The following is a 13,222-nucleotide window of genomic DNA, read 5'->3' on the forward strand; positions in this document are numbered from 1 at the left end:
CCATCTTTTAATTTTGGTCAGAAAACAATGTTAAAGGAGGGATTGATGAACAGAAAGAAATCACATAGTGCATCACCAAGGTAATTGGATTCTGCAGCCCATCTAAGTTGAATCCAAAGGCAAACCACAAGTATCTAAAATTTCTGCCAATCCTGTCCCTACACAAATAATGAATTTAACAAAGAGATGGCACCTCGGAGAATAGTGACTTGAGATAATCATAGTAAATTCAATCTATTTACAGCTTCAGCCTAGCTCCAGCTCAACATAGCCTGGAAGGAATCTGCATAAACAGCCCTGAAACAAGCTGCTAGACACAGGAAAGGGCTTGCACCCTCTGAGAAATAAACGAAACATATACATTTAGTCTCCAAGATTCTTTTATAGATAATTCTCAGAATATAATAAAATACGTTAAAAACATAAAGAAAGTGGAAAGTGTGACTCAGAATCAAGAGAAGGAGTCAAGAGAAGCAAACTTGCAAATAGGCAAGTTACTGACATTAGCAGACAAGGAATTTAATACAGTTATTAACAATATATTAAAATATTTAAAGGGAAACATGGATGTAATTTGTAAAGAGATGGGACACTTTAAGAAAAAAAATAGGAACTCTAAAATAGAACTAGGTAGACATTTTAGATCTTAAAACTCAGTAACTGAAATAAAAATTTTAATGGATTGTTTTCCTTGCAATGCCCAATCTGTTTTTAAGTCATGATCCAGTGATAGCTGAGTAAAGTGAGGTTAAAACCAAAATAAAATATCAGAAAAACTAAAATTAGAAAGACTTACGTGTACTGAAGACATTGTAAAGAAAAGTGGTTCTCATACATAGCTGGTAGGAGTACAAGTGAAACAGTAAACCACTCTGAACAGCCCGTTGCACATAGTAATAAGATTAAATATACACCGATTCTATACTCTAGCAATTTATTCTTTGGATTACGTGGCGAAGGGAAACAAGGGCACATACACACAAAAAGGATTTATTCATGATAGCCCCAAACTGAAAACAATTCAAACATCCACCCATAGTATAATTGATTAAGAGTGTGGCATACTCAGTCAATGGAATACAGCAAAGAAAAAGAAAATTACTGCTACATGTAACTGCATGGGTAAATCACAAAAACGTTACACTGAACGAAACAAACAGGACTCAAAGATATACCTACTGTATGCTTCTGTTTATATGAAATTCAGAAAGGGAACAAAACTAATTTATGGTGGCAGAGTTTAAGATGGTGGTTACATCTGGGTGCACAGTTATTTACTAGAAAGCTTTAGGGAAAAACTACTGGGGAAAAGGGATATGTTTTGATCCGGGTGGAATTAGTATGTTTACATATGAAAATTCATCGAGTTGTACTAAGATTTGTGCATTTTATTGAATTCACATGATACTCAATAAATAAAAGGAGGACACACTTTAGCATCAGCTATTACAGCAAAAGGAGACATTTTGAAAATTTCAGGATGACACAGCTAAATAAAAAAAATAAAGTAGCAAAATAATAAATATGGTATGCTTAGAAATTGTCAGAATGTAGGACAGTATCTATTAAGCGGCTACTGGTACCATATTTTGGGGGGTCTCTTATGTGAAATAGTTTACACACTCTCAAATCTTGGTGCCTGTATTACAGTCCTTGGTGTTCCATCTCTTGGCCAAGAGACCTGGGCAGAGTAACTTAATCTCTGTGTTTCTGCACCCTCATTTGTAAAATAGAGACAATCATAATACTTAACTTGTAAGGTTATTATAGAACAAAATGAGAAAATGTCTATAATCAGTAGAGTACTAGAAAATGACTAGACATCAATAAACTTATTATTTTTATTATTATTTGCAGTATTATCTAAACCTGTATCCCTTTCAGATATAAATATTGGTTAAGAATAACCCATGTATCTTTTTCAAAGAAGGTCATAAATACCGGATGAGGAATTCTTTCATGATAAAATATTTCTGAGGATTTATTCTAAAAAGTAAGAAAAGATATGTAGGAAGGCAAACTCATTCAAACAGAAAGATCTAGGGAAGGGAGAACACTTTACACTCTTATATGCATGCATGGAGAGACAATTTTATAGACAATATGTTGAAAATTTTCACAAAATTGAAGATAAAGGTCATAGACTTTAACATTTGGTTGTGAAAAATAATTCTAAATGCATGTTTATTCTTGTCATTATCTAGCCCTTGTTTACAGAATAAATTCCAAAGTCCTTAGTATGACACTAAAGGTCTTTGGCCTTTTGTGGAGAAGATGATGCCTGCCTTCTCTCTTTTGTCCAGAAGGGTAATTTGCAGACTCTGTTGACTCTCCAGGGCATTCCTCTACCATGGCATTCCATGTGTTTTGCAATGGCTCTTCTTCCTCTTTTGCTAGGCTATAATTTCCTTAAGGGCAACAGCCCTAAGAAATTAGCCCCAGAAATTAGCGCCGTGGTCATACAGAGAGGAATATAGTGGGCACACCAAAACTATTTACAGTATGAATAACTATTTAAAAGTCTAGAATTAATAAGAGAAAGTGGGAAGGGGAAAGTCAGAGAACACACACAGCTATCTAAAGTTATCAGAAACATTTATTCTTTACATCAACGTATAATGTGACAAGCAGGAGAGCCAGCATCTGCCTAAGGGGAGAATGCTGAGAAATAAAGATAAAAATAAACAACTTCTTTATGTATCATTTTCAGAGCAATAAGCAGTTATTTGGAGCCATTCATCAACAATGACTTAAGGGAGGAAAAACGATGATGATGATGATGATTTACTACAATGGAAAAAAAGAAAGGAAATAATTTTGAAAATCCCATTATTGAAAATTAAAAGTTTCCATGAATATTGAAATGTATGTAAATCAAAACTGTTCCGAATGATAAAAAAAAAATCCCAAACATAGGGTACAGAAGAGGGTGATAGATTGAAAGGAAACAAATCACTAGATTTATAAAACCCATGTATGTATTATCTATTGGAGTATAAGTGATATGGTTTGGTTGTAGGACAATTTTAAACATGAGATTTATCTATTATTCTTTTATATAAAAAAGAGTTCCTCTTTATTTTTCAGGTTATCTTATGAACGGATAAACAAAAAGGCTGGATTTACCTGTGTGAAAGTGCCACATTCTTCAGAGCACTTGAAAATGGCTGGAAAGGTAAAGCAAGTAAACACGCTCTTCTGAGATTGAAGTTTCCTATGTCTAACACTTTTCTCTAATCACGACTCTTGATTGACACATTCTCCCATCATGGCATTTGCAGCCTGCTAGAAATCCTTTGTCTCTGTGAGAGACTGACAGGCAATGTTATAAAAAAAAGTGTGCTGTGAAGTGCTTTTTAAACCTATTTTCGATGAATACACCTGCCTTCTTGAGAAAAAAAAAAGTTCAACTCTTGCTCCTTTTCTTTACAGTTCAGTACATCGTTTTGTTTATTTCAATTTGTCTGATGATACTGAGATTGAAATTTCAAGCTTCAAAGATAGTTGGTGTTTCTTTCCCTGGCTTTAATCTGCAGTTTTTAGGGGAGGGAGATGATGAAATAAATTTCTATGCATACTGAGTGTATTGTAGATTTAAAAGGGCCACATGTTCTTTATAATTATTTCCAATCCTCCTTCCTGAGTGACTTCCTTGATGAGCAAACAGAATGTGGCAGATTTCTTTTTTTTTAATGTTTATTTACTTATTTTGAGAGAGAGAGAGAGAGAGAGCACAAGCCTGAGCGGGGGAGGGAGACAGAATTCCAAGCAGGTTCTGCACTGTGAGCACAGAGCCTGATGCGAGACTCAAACCCACGAACTGTGAGATCATGACCTGAGCCAAAATCAAGAGTTGGATATTTAAGCAACTGAGCCACCCAGGCGCCCAAGTGTGGCCGATTTCTAAATGTAGGTTACAGGAAGATTTCCAAACTCTGTCTTGGTCTCCTGGAACACTTGTTCTTGGACCCCCAAAGCTGCCTCGTAAGAAGCTAACTATCCTGGGGCAACCATGCTTTCTGAAGCCCTAGTCACATGAAGAGGGCTCTGGAGGATGGGACACCATGTGGAGAGAAACAGCCAAGAGCAGCACAGCTCCAGAAATGGCAGTGAAGACTCCATCCTGGACGTGGACCCTCCTGCCCCAGCCATCCCAGCAGATGCCATGGGAATCCTCTGAGCCCTTCCTGTACTCCTGACCCACAACATTATGAGCAATAAAAAATGTTTGCTTTAAGCCACTAAAGCTTTTGGGAGTAGTTGATTATGTAACAAGAGTTAACCAGAACAAACGGGAATCTACTGAAAACTTCTCAAAAATTTTTTTTATGTTTATTCATTTTTGAAAGACAGAGAGAGAGAACACAAGCAAGGGAGGGACGGAGAGAGCGACAGAATACGAAGCAGGCTCCAGGCTCTGAGCTGTCAGCACAGAGCCGGATGTGGGGCTCAAACTCACCAACAGTGAGATCATGACCTGAGCCAAAGGTGAACGCTCAACCAACTGAGCCACCCAGGCGACCCTCTACTGAAAACTTCTTATAGATTTGTAACATCAACTCTGCCTTCTATTTGAGTTTCAGTAGAGCATTTGGATAAATAATGAAATAATGATTAAATTATAAAGGCTGGAAAAGTTGTCCAATTTGCATATAATAAGGTTACTCAGAGAATGTTAAACTAAAATACACCTTTTGAGTACAGAAATAATAGTAGTAACAAAAAATTGATATTCTTCACACCTATCCTTAATTTTCACCTAAGCAGTGATAAAGTGTCAAAATTTCTACTACCTAAAAATTTCTGCAGAATGCTGTGTGCCTTTTTGACCTGGCTTAGAACTGATGAGAGAAGAGGATGTCAAGTTCATAAAAATGACAAATGCTTCTGTCATTAGCAGATGCATTCATCTCTGTCAGGACAAAACCTTTGATTTGAAAGATAAGTTAAATAAAATTCTAATGCTGAAATTCCATTCCAATTGAGAATAACCCTTTAATACCTAAACTTTCATTTGGGGTGAAATTGTTTTGTTTTGCTTTACTCATAAGTGTAGACACTTAACATAAAATAGTCACATTGCCACCTAAACAATAAAATCTCTACGAATGGTTCCAGATCTCAAAGTAAACCACGACAGAGGGAATCCCTGTTACAAATGAGCAGTATTTTTTCAGGAGCAAGTTTCTAAGTTTTCTAGGCAAAAACATTAAGTCACTCTTGATTTTTACCCCCTTTTTTTAAAGAAAAAGTACTTAATCGCTTCTTTTAGTTTTCTGAATCAATATAAAAGTGAACCTTCAAAATCTAACTTCATGAGTTATTGACAGGTAAGAGAACAAGAAGACGAGAAACTCACCCTGATCTCCAAGGACTAAAAGAAGTTGCAGCATTTTGTTTTTAAGGTTTTTTTTTTAATGTTTACTTATTTATTTTTTTGGAGAGAGAGAGAGAGTGAGCGAGCACAGTGGAGGGGCAGAGAAAAAAGGAAGACACAGAATCCGAAGCAGGCTCCAGGCTTCCAGTGGTCGGCACAGAGCCCGACGTGGGGCTGCAACCCATGGACTGCAAGATCATGACTGACCTGAGCCGAAGTCGAAGACTTAACCAATTGAGCCATCCAGATGCCTCAAGAAGATGAAGCATTTAGAAACAGGGACTGAGACAAAGTATAGTTACTTTCCGACCCAAAAGAAAACCAGTGTATGGCTCCGGACCCTGCCATGTTGTGTCATATACTGTCACATCACTAAGAGGCGATCTTGCAAGTGAGTACGTTGAGTTTCAGGAGACATTGTTCCATGACTCCTGTCATGTTTCTTTATGGTCAGAGCTTTCTGAGCAGACATTGCCAGAAACTGGGGTTAAGATGAAAGAGTGGCACACACACCATGGAAGCTAAATTGAGATACACCAGAGAGAAAGATTTACAGATATAGTGCCCCTCCAACAAGAGTTGAGGTTACAAGGGCAATGGTTCTGGCGTCCTTGCTCTCTTCTGGTCAGAGAGGATTTATTCATATTAGAAAGATAAGGTCTCTCCTCCTGAGTAGACAATGGGCAACGCTGCCAAGCATTCTATGAAAGCTCCAAGATTCATAATTTGAGAGTTCCTCTCCTGTGATAGGAGTCTCCACCCCTTGCACACTTTCAGGTATGTCTTGCTTTCGTGGCATCGCCCCGTAGGCAGCTGGGGTATAGGAAACCAATGCGCGATGTTCCCTAAGTAAACGATCGACTGTTCTCTAAGACAGATACCTCTTGTATCAGCACAAAATAAATATAGGTTTAAAAACTTAACGGGATTGGGGTTTTTGGGGATCAAGTCCCCAGCCTTGTAGTGAACGTTATATTGTTTGGGGCTTAGAGGTCCCTGAGTCTGCTTAATCAAGTTTCTATTCTTATTCTTTTTCTGTAATTTTCAAAAAATAAAATGTGTTGATGAAGGCGGTGGAATCTGTTGGAAAATACTATTAAAGACAAGAATTAAGCATTTTAAAAATAGAATCATGTACAGATTTTAGCTAGACTCCCATACTCTGTGCAGGACTAGAACTTGATTGCAAGGGCAGAAATGGTCACCAGTGAAGTGGAAAATTATTTCTCCCACTTACATGAAATGGAGAATGGGGATGAAGTACAGGCTTTGCCAATTTCATACCTCTAACCTTGGCACAGAGCCTTGTATTAGCTGGTTTTAATAAACTTGAATAGAGGTGTGTGGTTTCTGGAACTACAGACCCACCCCCAATCCTCATGGATTCAATGTAAGGATGAAGTCAATAAAAAAATAATCTGGGGCACCTGGGTGGCTCAGTCGGTTGAGCGTCCGACTTCGGCTCAGGTCGTGATCTCGCGGTCTGTGAGTTCGAGCCCCACATTGGGCTCTGGGCTGACAGCTCAGAGCCTGGAGCCTGTTTCGGATTCTGTGTTTCCCTCTCTCTCTGACTCTCCCCTGTTCATGCTCTGTCTCTCTCTGTCTCAAAAATAAACATTAAAAAAAATAAAAAAATTATATAAAATAATCTGTAATCTAACCATATTTAACACATCCCTCATAAAGCCATATTGTCATGATAGAAGAATAATGTGCATACAAGCTAGAACAGGGGCAAGAACAAGAGGCATTTCTTACAGTACCTCCATGATTTTAGAGAGACTGGCAGACTGGAATTTTCTAGCTGCTTGGTAATTACTTGCTTACAGTTAAGAAGTCAGAGCTGGTCTGGATTTAGTAAAGGTCAAGGTGAAAGTCATGCCTCAAACAGTTTGTTTTCTGTATAACCCAATTCTCTCTCATTTGTACTTACATGTGTGATGGATATGACATATCAATTAGCAATTAGTCATTAGCTGTGGCTAGTCACTTTCTCAATAACGTAGAAGGTGCTGCCTTCATGTACTGCTTTTTCAGTTTAGCTGCAAAGCACACATTTGATTGCAAAGTTCAAACAGTTGAGTTAAAATAAAGTGTGTAACTGAAGTGAGTTCAAGGCACTGAAAACTTCTGAATATTTTTCTCTTTGTCTTTTTAGCCTGATCATTAGTCACCGATGCACATTAGTAAGAATGCAGGGTTTTTTTTTTATAATTGCTCTTGCATAGAGTGCAAGATTTTAGTTTGCCCTAGTTGATATTTTAAAAATATAATTTAATAAGCTCTGAAGACTGAAATAGTCCAAAATATTTTGCCCTCTAAAACATGGCTGTACATGCACTAGGATACTAGACTTTATTCTAACAGTGCTGTAACTGAAGAGGGAATATAGTAACATGCATTGGAAGGATGATTAGTAGCCCATCTGAGATAAAGACTTATGGTCCAGGGAGACTCTTGCTTTACGCCTTTGACTCTTAGCCCCTCAGAGCTTGATGGCAATATGGTTTATCATCATCCGTTTTCATTAACTCCAAACCTGTGCTTACCAGATACCCCTTTTTCTTGAATTTTGCTTCTAGGAAGCTCTGGATATTGAAAAGATAATAACATGGAGCCAGCCAATATGCCTTTGTAAATTAATCAGCATTGTTATCATTGTATTGAGGAGCCATTGGAATTCTTTGCCTTGTAAGATTTGTTAACACAGATCAGTCAGTCTCAAAATCTGCTTAAAACCCCTTGATAAGGTGGATCCCTGAGTCCATGACGGTCACTGATAGACCCCAGGAGTGTTTCGATTTCACAGAAGTGTAGACTCCCTTAAATTAGAGTCTTTGATCTACAATTTCAAACATAGGAGAGATCTGAGAGCATGGATTAGGTGATAGTACAATGACAACTGGAGACCTGGTTTATTTCCATATTCTGGAAATAAAAACAGCTTTTAAAGGGAAGCACCGCCACAACTGTGCAGAGTAGGAGGAAGAAAGAAATGAGCAATAGTATCCTTGCTGATATTGGGGAGAACCCTTTGAACTTGGGGTTGGTTTTTTTCGTGTTTTATTATTCTTTAAAAAACATTTTTTTAATGTTTATTTATTTCTGAGAGAGACAGAGACAGAATGCGAGTGGGTTAGGGGCAGAGAGAGGGGAGCCACAGAACCCGAAGCAGGCTCCAGGCTCCGAGCTGTCAGCACAGAACCCAATGCGGGGCTCGAACCCACAAGCTGTGAGATCGTGAACTGAGCTGGAGTTGGACACTCAACCGACTGAACCACCCAAGTGCCCCTCGTGTTTTGTTATTCTTATGAGGAGGGAGGTATTTCCCCCCCTGTATTGCTTACTATTTAACAAATATTCAGCTTATGCTAAAATATGAAAAATTTGCTGATGGATGGGCAGAGGAGTAAAAGGAATAAAATGATGCATGACACTGAATACAATGAAGCTACAAACTCACAGAGCTAAAATAAGTGAAAAGGTGCATTAAGGAAGAAGAATAATTACAGGGATAGAGAAGAGAGACATGGAGAGCAGCCTGATCAATACAAGCAGCGTTCTTTAAGTCAGGGTCATGCTCCCAGCACTGAGATCCCTGAGCCAGAGTGAGAGTTCAGCTAAGCACTCGTCTAGAGCCTGAGTGCACAGCACTGAGCAAGACAGTAATGGCCCTTGCTCTAATGGAGTGTATTATTTAGAAAGGAAGGAGACAAGGAGAGAGGTATATAAAAAAGCAAACAATGAAAATAACACCAGATTTACACAAACAATATGCCAGACAAAGGCATATGAAATGCTTTCTCAGGGTAATCATGATGATCTGATGGTGATAAACAGAGAGGTTAAGGAACATAACTTAGATGAAGTGGCAGGTTGCTATTTAAGACTGGTGGTGAGCAAAACCTCTCTCCAGAGATGACTTCTGTGGTGAGACCCGAAGTACAGAAAGGAAGCCAGCCATGAGAAGAAGATCAAGATCTCAAGGATGATTTTTCTAAGTTCAGGAGACAAGTAGGGCAGGGGCCTAAGCATGGGAGCGAGTTTGGCATGCTTAAAAATCTGAGCAGAGGCCAGTGTGATGGGAACAGAACACAGCAGGGTGTGGGTGAGGAGACAGGGGATGGGGTAGGGGAGAAGCAAGGGCAGATCACCAGGCACAAGCGTTTGGGTTTTATTCTGAGTAAGCTTGGAAAACTTTAGAGAGTTATAAGAAGAGAGTAACAATGAAACTATATATAATCAAAATCCTGCTTACTTGTGGAGTTTTATAACATACTAATTCAAACAACCACAACTTGGGTCTTCAAAAGTCAGTGCTGAATCTTAACCAAATGGAGATTAAATATCCTCAGATATTTTTTTTCTACATTTTAAAATTTAGATGCAAGTTAGTTAACACATAGTGTAGTATTGGTTTCAAGAGTAGAAACACCCAGTGATCATCACAATTGTCTTCCTTTAATGTCCATCACCCATTTAGCCCATCCTCTGCCCACCTTCCCTCAATCAATCCTCAGTTTGTTCTCTGTATTTAAGAGTCTCTTCTGGTTTGCCTCCCCCTCTGTTTTCATCTTACTTGATTTATCTTTTTCTTCCCCTATATTCATCTGTTTTGTTTCTTAAATTCCCCATATGAGTGAAATATTAGTTTAAAACAAAGGTGACTCTGGACATTTCTAAAGCAAATTCTAGTTTTTAAAATTACAGTAACAAAGTGCATCTTTCTGAAGTCATTTTGCTCATCTGTAAAATGGGGATAATGGTACATACTTGAGAGCTGATGAAGCTCAAAGGAGAGGTTTCCTAAGTAACAGTGCAGAGTAACATTTAATGAACAATATTGTTTTGCAGTCACAATAAGGAGTCAAATAACACAAACAAATCACTTTGCCTTTTCCCTTTCCTTATTAAAATGACTTCCTAAGTGAGGTGATAGGTGGCAGAAGTGTTTGGAAACAAAAGGATCCTTTTCTAAATTAATGGCACATTGTCTAAGGGGTAGGGGTAAAAGAAAGTATGGGTAATTAATTATGAGCAATAATGGTTCCTTTCTCTTCGGAGCTCTGAGTCTTAGTCTTCTTAAAAGAATTCTGCTTGGGGCGCCTGGGTGGCGCAGTCGGTTAAGCGGCCGACTTCAGCCAGGTCACGATCTCGCGGTCGGTGAGTTCGAGCCCCGCGTCGGGCTGTGGGCTGATGGCTCAGAGCCTGGAGCCTGTTTCCGATTCTGTGTCTCCCTCTCTCTCTGCCCCTCCCCTGTTCATGCTCTGTCTCTCTCTGTCCCAAAAATAAAAAAAAAAAAAAAAAAAAAGAATTCTGCTTGGGGCGCCTGGGTGGCGCAGTCGGTTGAGCGTCCGACTTCAGCCAGGTCACGATCTCACGGTCCTTGAGTTCGAGCCCCGCGTCGGGCTCTGGGCTGATGGCTCGGAGCCTGGAGCCTGTTTCAGATTCTGTGTCTCCCTCTCTCTCTGCCCCTCCCCCGTTCATGCTCTGTCTCTCTCTGTCCCAAAAAAAAAAAAATAAAAAACGTTGAAAAAATAATTAAAAAAAAAAAAAAGAATTCTTCTTGTCTTATGTAGCATATGAAAATATGAACTTTATTGATAATGGGAAAACACACTGATAAGTTTTTAAATCATATAATTATTTGATATTCTTAAGGAAGATCTATGTAATAATGGATCACCAGAGGGGTGTTTGGGTGGCTCAGTCAGTTGAGTGTGGCACTCTTGATTTTGGCTCAGGTCATGATCTCAAGGTCATGAGATAGAGCCCTGTGGCTGGCTTCACTTGCTGAGTGTGGATTCTCTCCTTCCTGCTCCCCATGCCCCTCGCCCACTCGTGTGCCTGCATTCTCTCTGTGTTGATAAAAAAATAGATTTCCAGAAAAATACTATAAAATATATGCAAATTGGTATCTTTTGTGATAAATTTAGTATACAAAAGCAAAATGATTTCAAAAAATACACAGTAAGATTTATTCGTAAAATCTATTTTCTTTTAACTGAATGATTAGCTCAGTAAACATTTTGATGCAACGTTTTTTCCATCAAAGCACAAACCTGAATTTAATGTTGAACAGATTAATTGAGAAACGGGAAGCACTTGGAGAGGATCAAAGAGTTTCAAAGTTCTCTTCTTTCAGTTTCTAGTCCAAATGCGCAAGGGGCTTTGTAAAATCTGTGCCCTTGAGATTCCAGTTGGCTAACAAGGAGGATAGATGAATCCCAGCATACTTTAAATAGACCAGGGTTGCTAATGAAAAAGAGTTGAAAAGTTTATCTTAACTTCAGCCTTCAAGCTCATGATTTATATAACTTCTCAAAACCAATACCAGGAACTTGCAGTCTAAAGCTTACATAGTATCAAGTAGCTCCAAGTGGGAGTGGGGGGAGGGACAGGGAAGAACCCAGTGGCAGAGAAAATAAAAATATTAAAAAGAAGAGTAGGTTATCGGCATATTAGAATGGCATGAAAGCTAGCAGACAAGTGAAAAATAAAATAATTCAAGGATACACAGAACACTGCTTTTCCCCCTCCCCCATTTTCTTAGTATTACTGCCTTTCACATTTGACTTACCACCTATCAAGAGTTTCCTTTCAGAAAGAGGTGTTGGAGCCACTTTGGTAAGTTTGGGAAAGAAGGGGAAATAAACCTGAGGCTGATTGTGAATAGTTAACAGATGAGACACAGAAAGCTCTTACTCCTAATGTTGTGGTATGTATTTTCACTTTTATAGGAACTTCTGGCCCTGAGTTATTTTTGACTGATGTGAAGTTGAACACCTGCTGCCAGAATCAAGGTGGGTTCATATTTCTGTATTTGAAATTCACCTTCAGATCTCAGATTCTATTTGGCACATACACATACTTCTCCCCACTTGGATAAAATAAGGAAATGTGAAGGCTGTGGAGATTTAGGGAATAGGAGTTGGGGAAGACCTGATAAGGAAATGGAGAACAGCTCCATAGGAGGCCTGAGTGAAGCTCTAAGTTTGCCTTCAGGTGACGCCTATTTTCAGTCTTAGAGTTCCTGCTTGAGCTTTTTGTTCCCAAGAAGTTCTCAATAAATATTTGCTAACTGGTTAACACTTTACCAAAATAAAGAGCATTCTAGGAAAAAAGAAAAGCATCTTTTTTTTTTTCTGTTGAACACTCTCTTTTTATATGATAGGTCTATTTTATTTTATTGCTTTTGAAATATTTATTTGAGGGGCGCCTGTGTGGCTCAGTCGGTTGGGTGTCCGACTTCGGCTCAGGTCGTGATCTCAGAGTTTGTGAGTTTGAGCTCCATATCGGGCTCTGTGCTGACAGCTCAGAACCTGGAGCCTGCTTCAGATTCTGTGTATCCCTCTCTCTCTGCTCCTCCCCTGCTCATGCTCTGTCTCTGTCTCAAAAATAAATAAAAACATTAAAAAAAATAAATGTTTATTTGAGAGAAAGCATGGTGGGGGGTGGGGGGGAAAGGAGGGGCACAGAGAGACTAAGACAGAGAATCCCAAGCAGGCTCTGCACTGTCAATGCACAGCCCACTGCCGGGCTAGATTCCACAAACCATGAGATCATGACCTCAGCCAGAATCAAGAGTCAGATGCTTAAATGACTGAGCCATCCAGGCACCCCAACAGGCCCATTTTAAATCATTGTAAATACATTTTTTTTCCTTCCAATCTTATACTCACCAATTCCATCAAAATTGATCCTATAATGACTGCAGCAGGGAATGGAATATCAAGAATGTATACTTGTGCATGATGGATAATAAAAACTCAGTATGTCTGCTTTTTATTTTTTATTTATGTAAAAAAATGTTTTTAATGTTTGCTTATTTTTGAGAGAGAGACA

The sequence above is a fragment of the Puma concolor genome, chromosome A1 (genome assembly GCF_028749965.1).
Source record: "Puma concolor isolate L17-30 chromosome A1, mPumCon1.1.hap2, whole genome shotgun sequence".
Classification (NCBI taxonomy): Eukaryota; Metazoa; Chordata; class Mammalia; order Carnivora; family Felidae; genus Puma; species Puma concolor.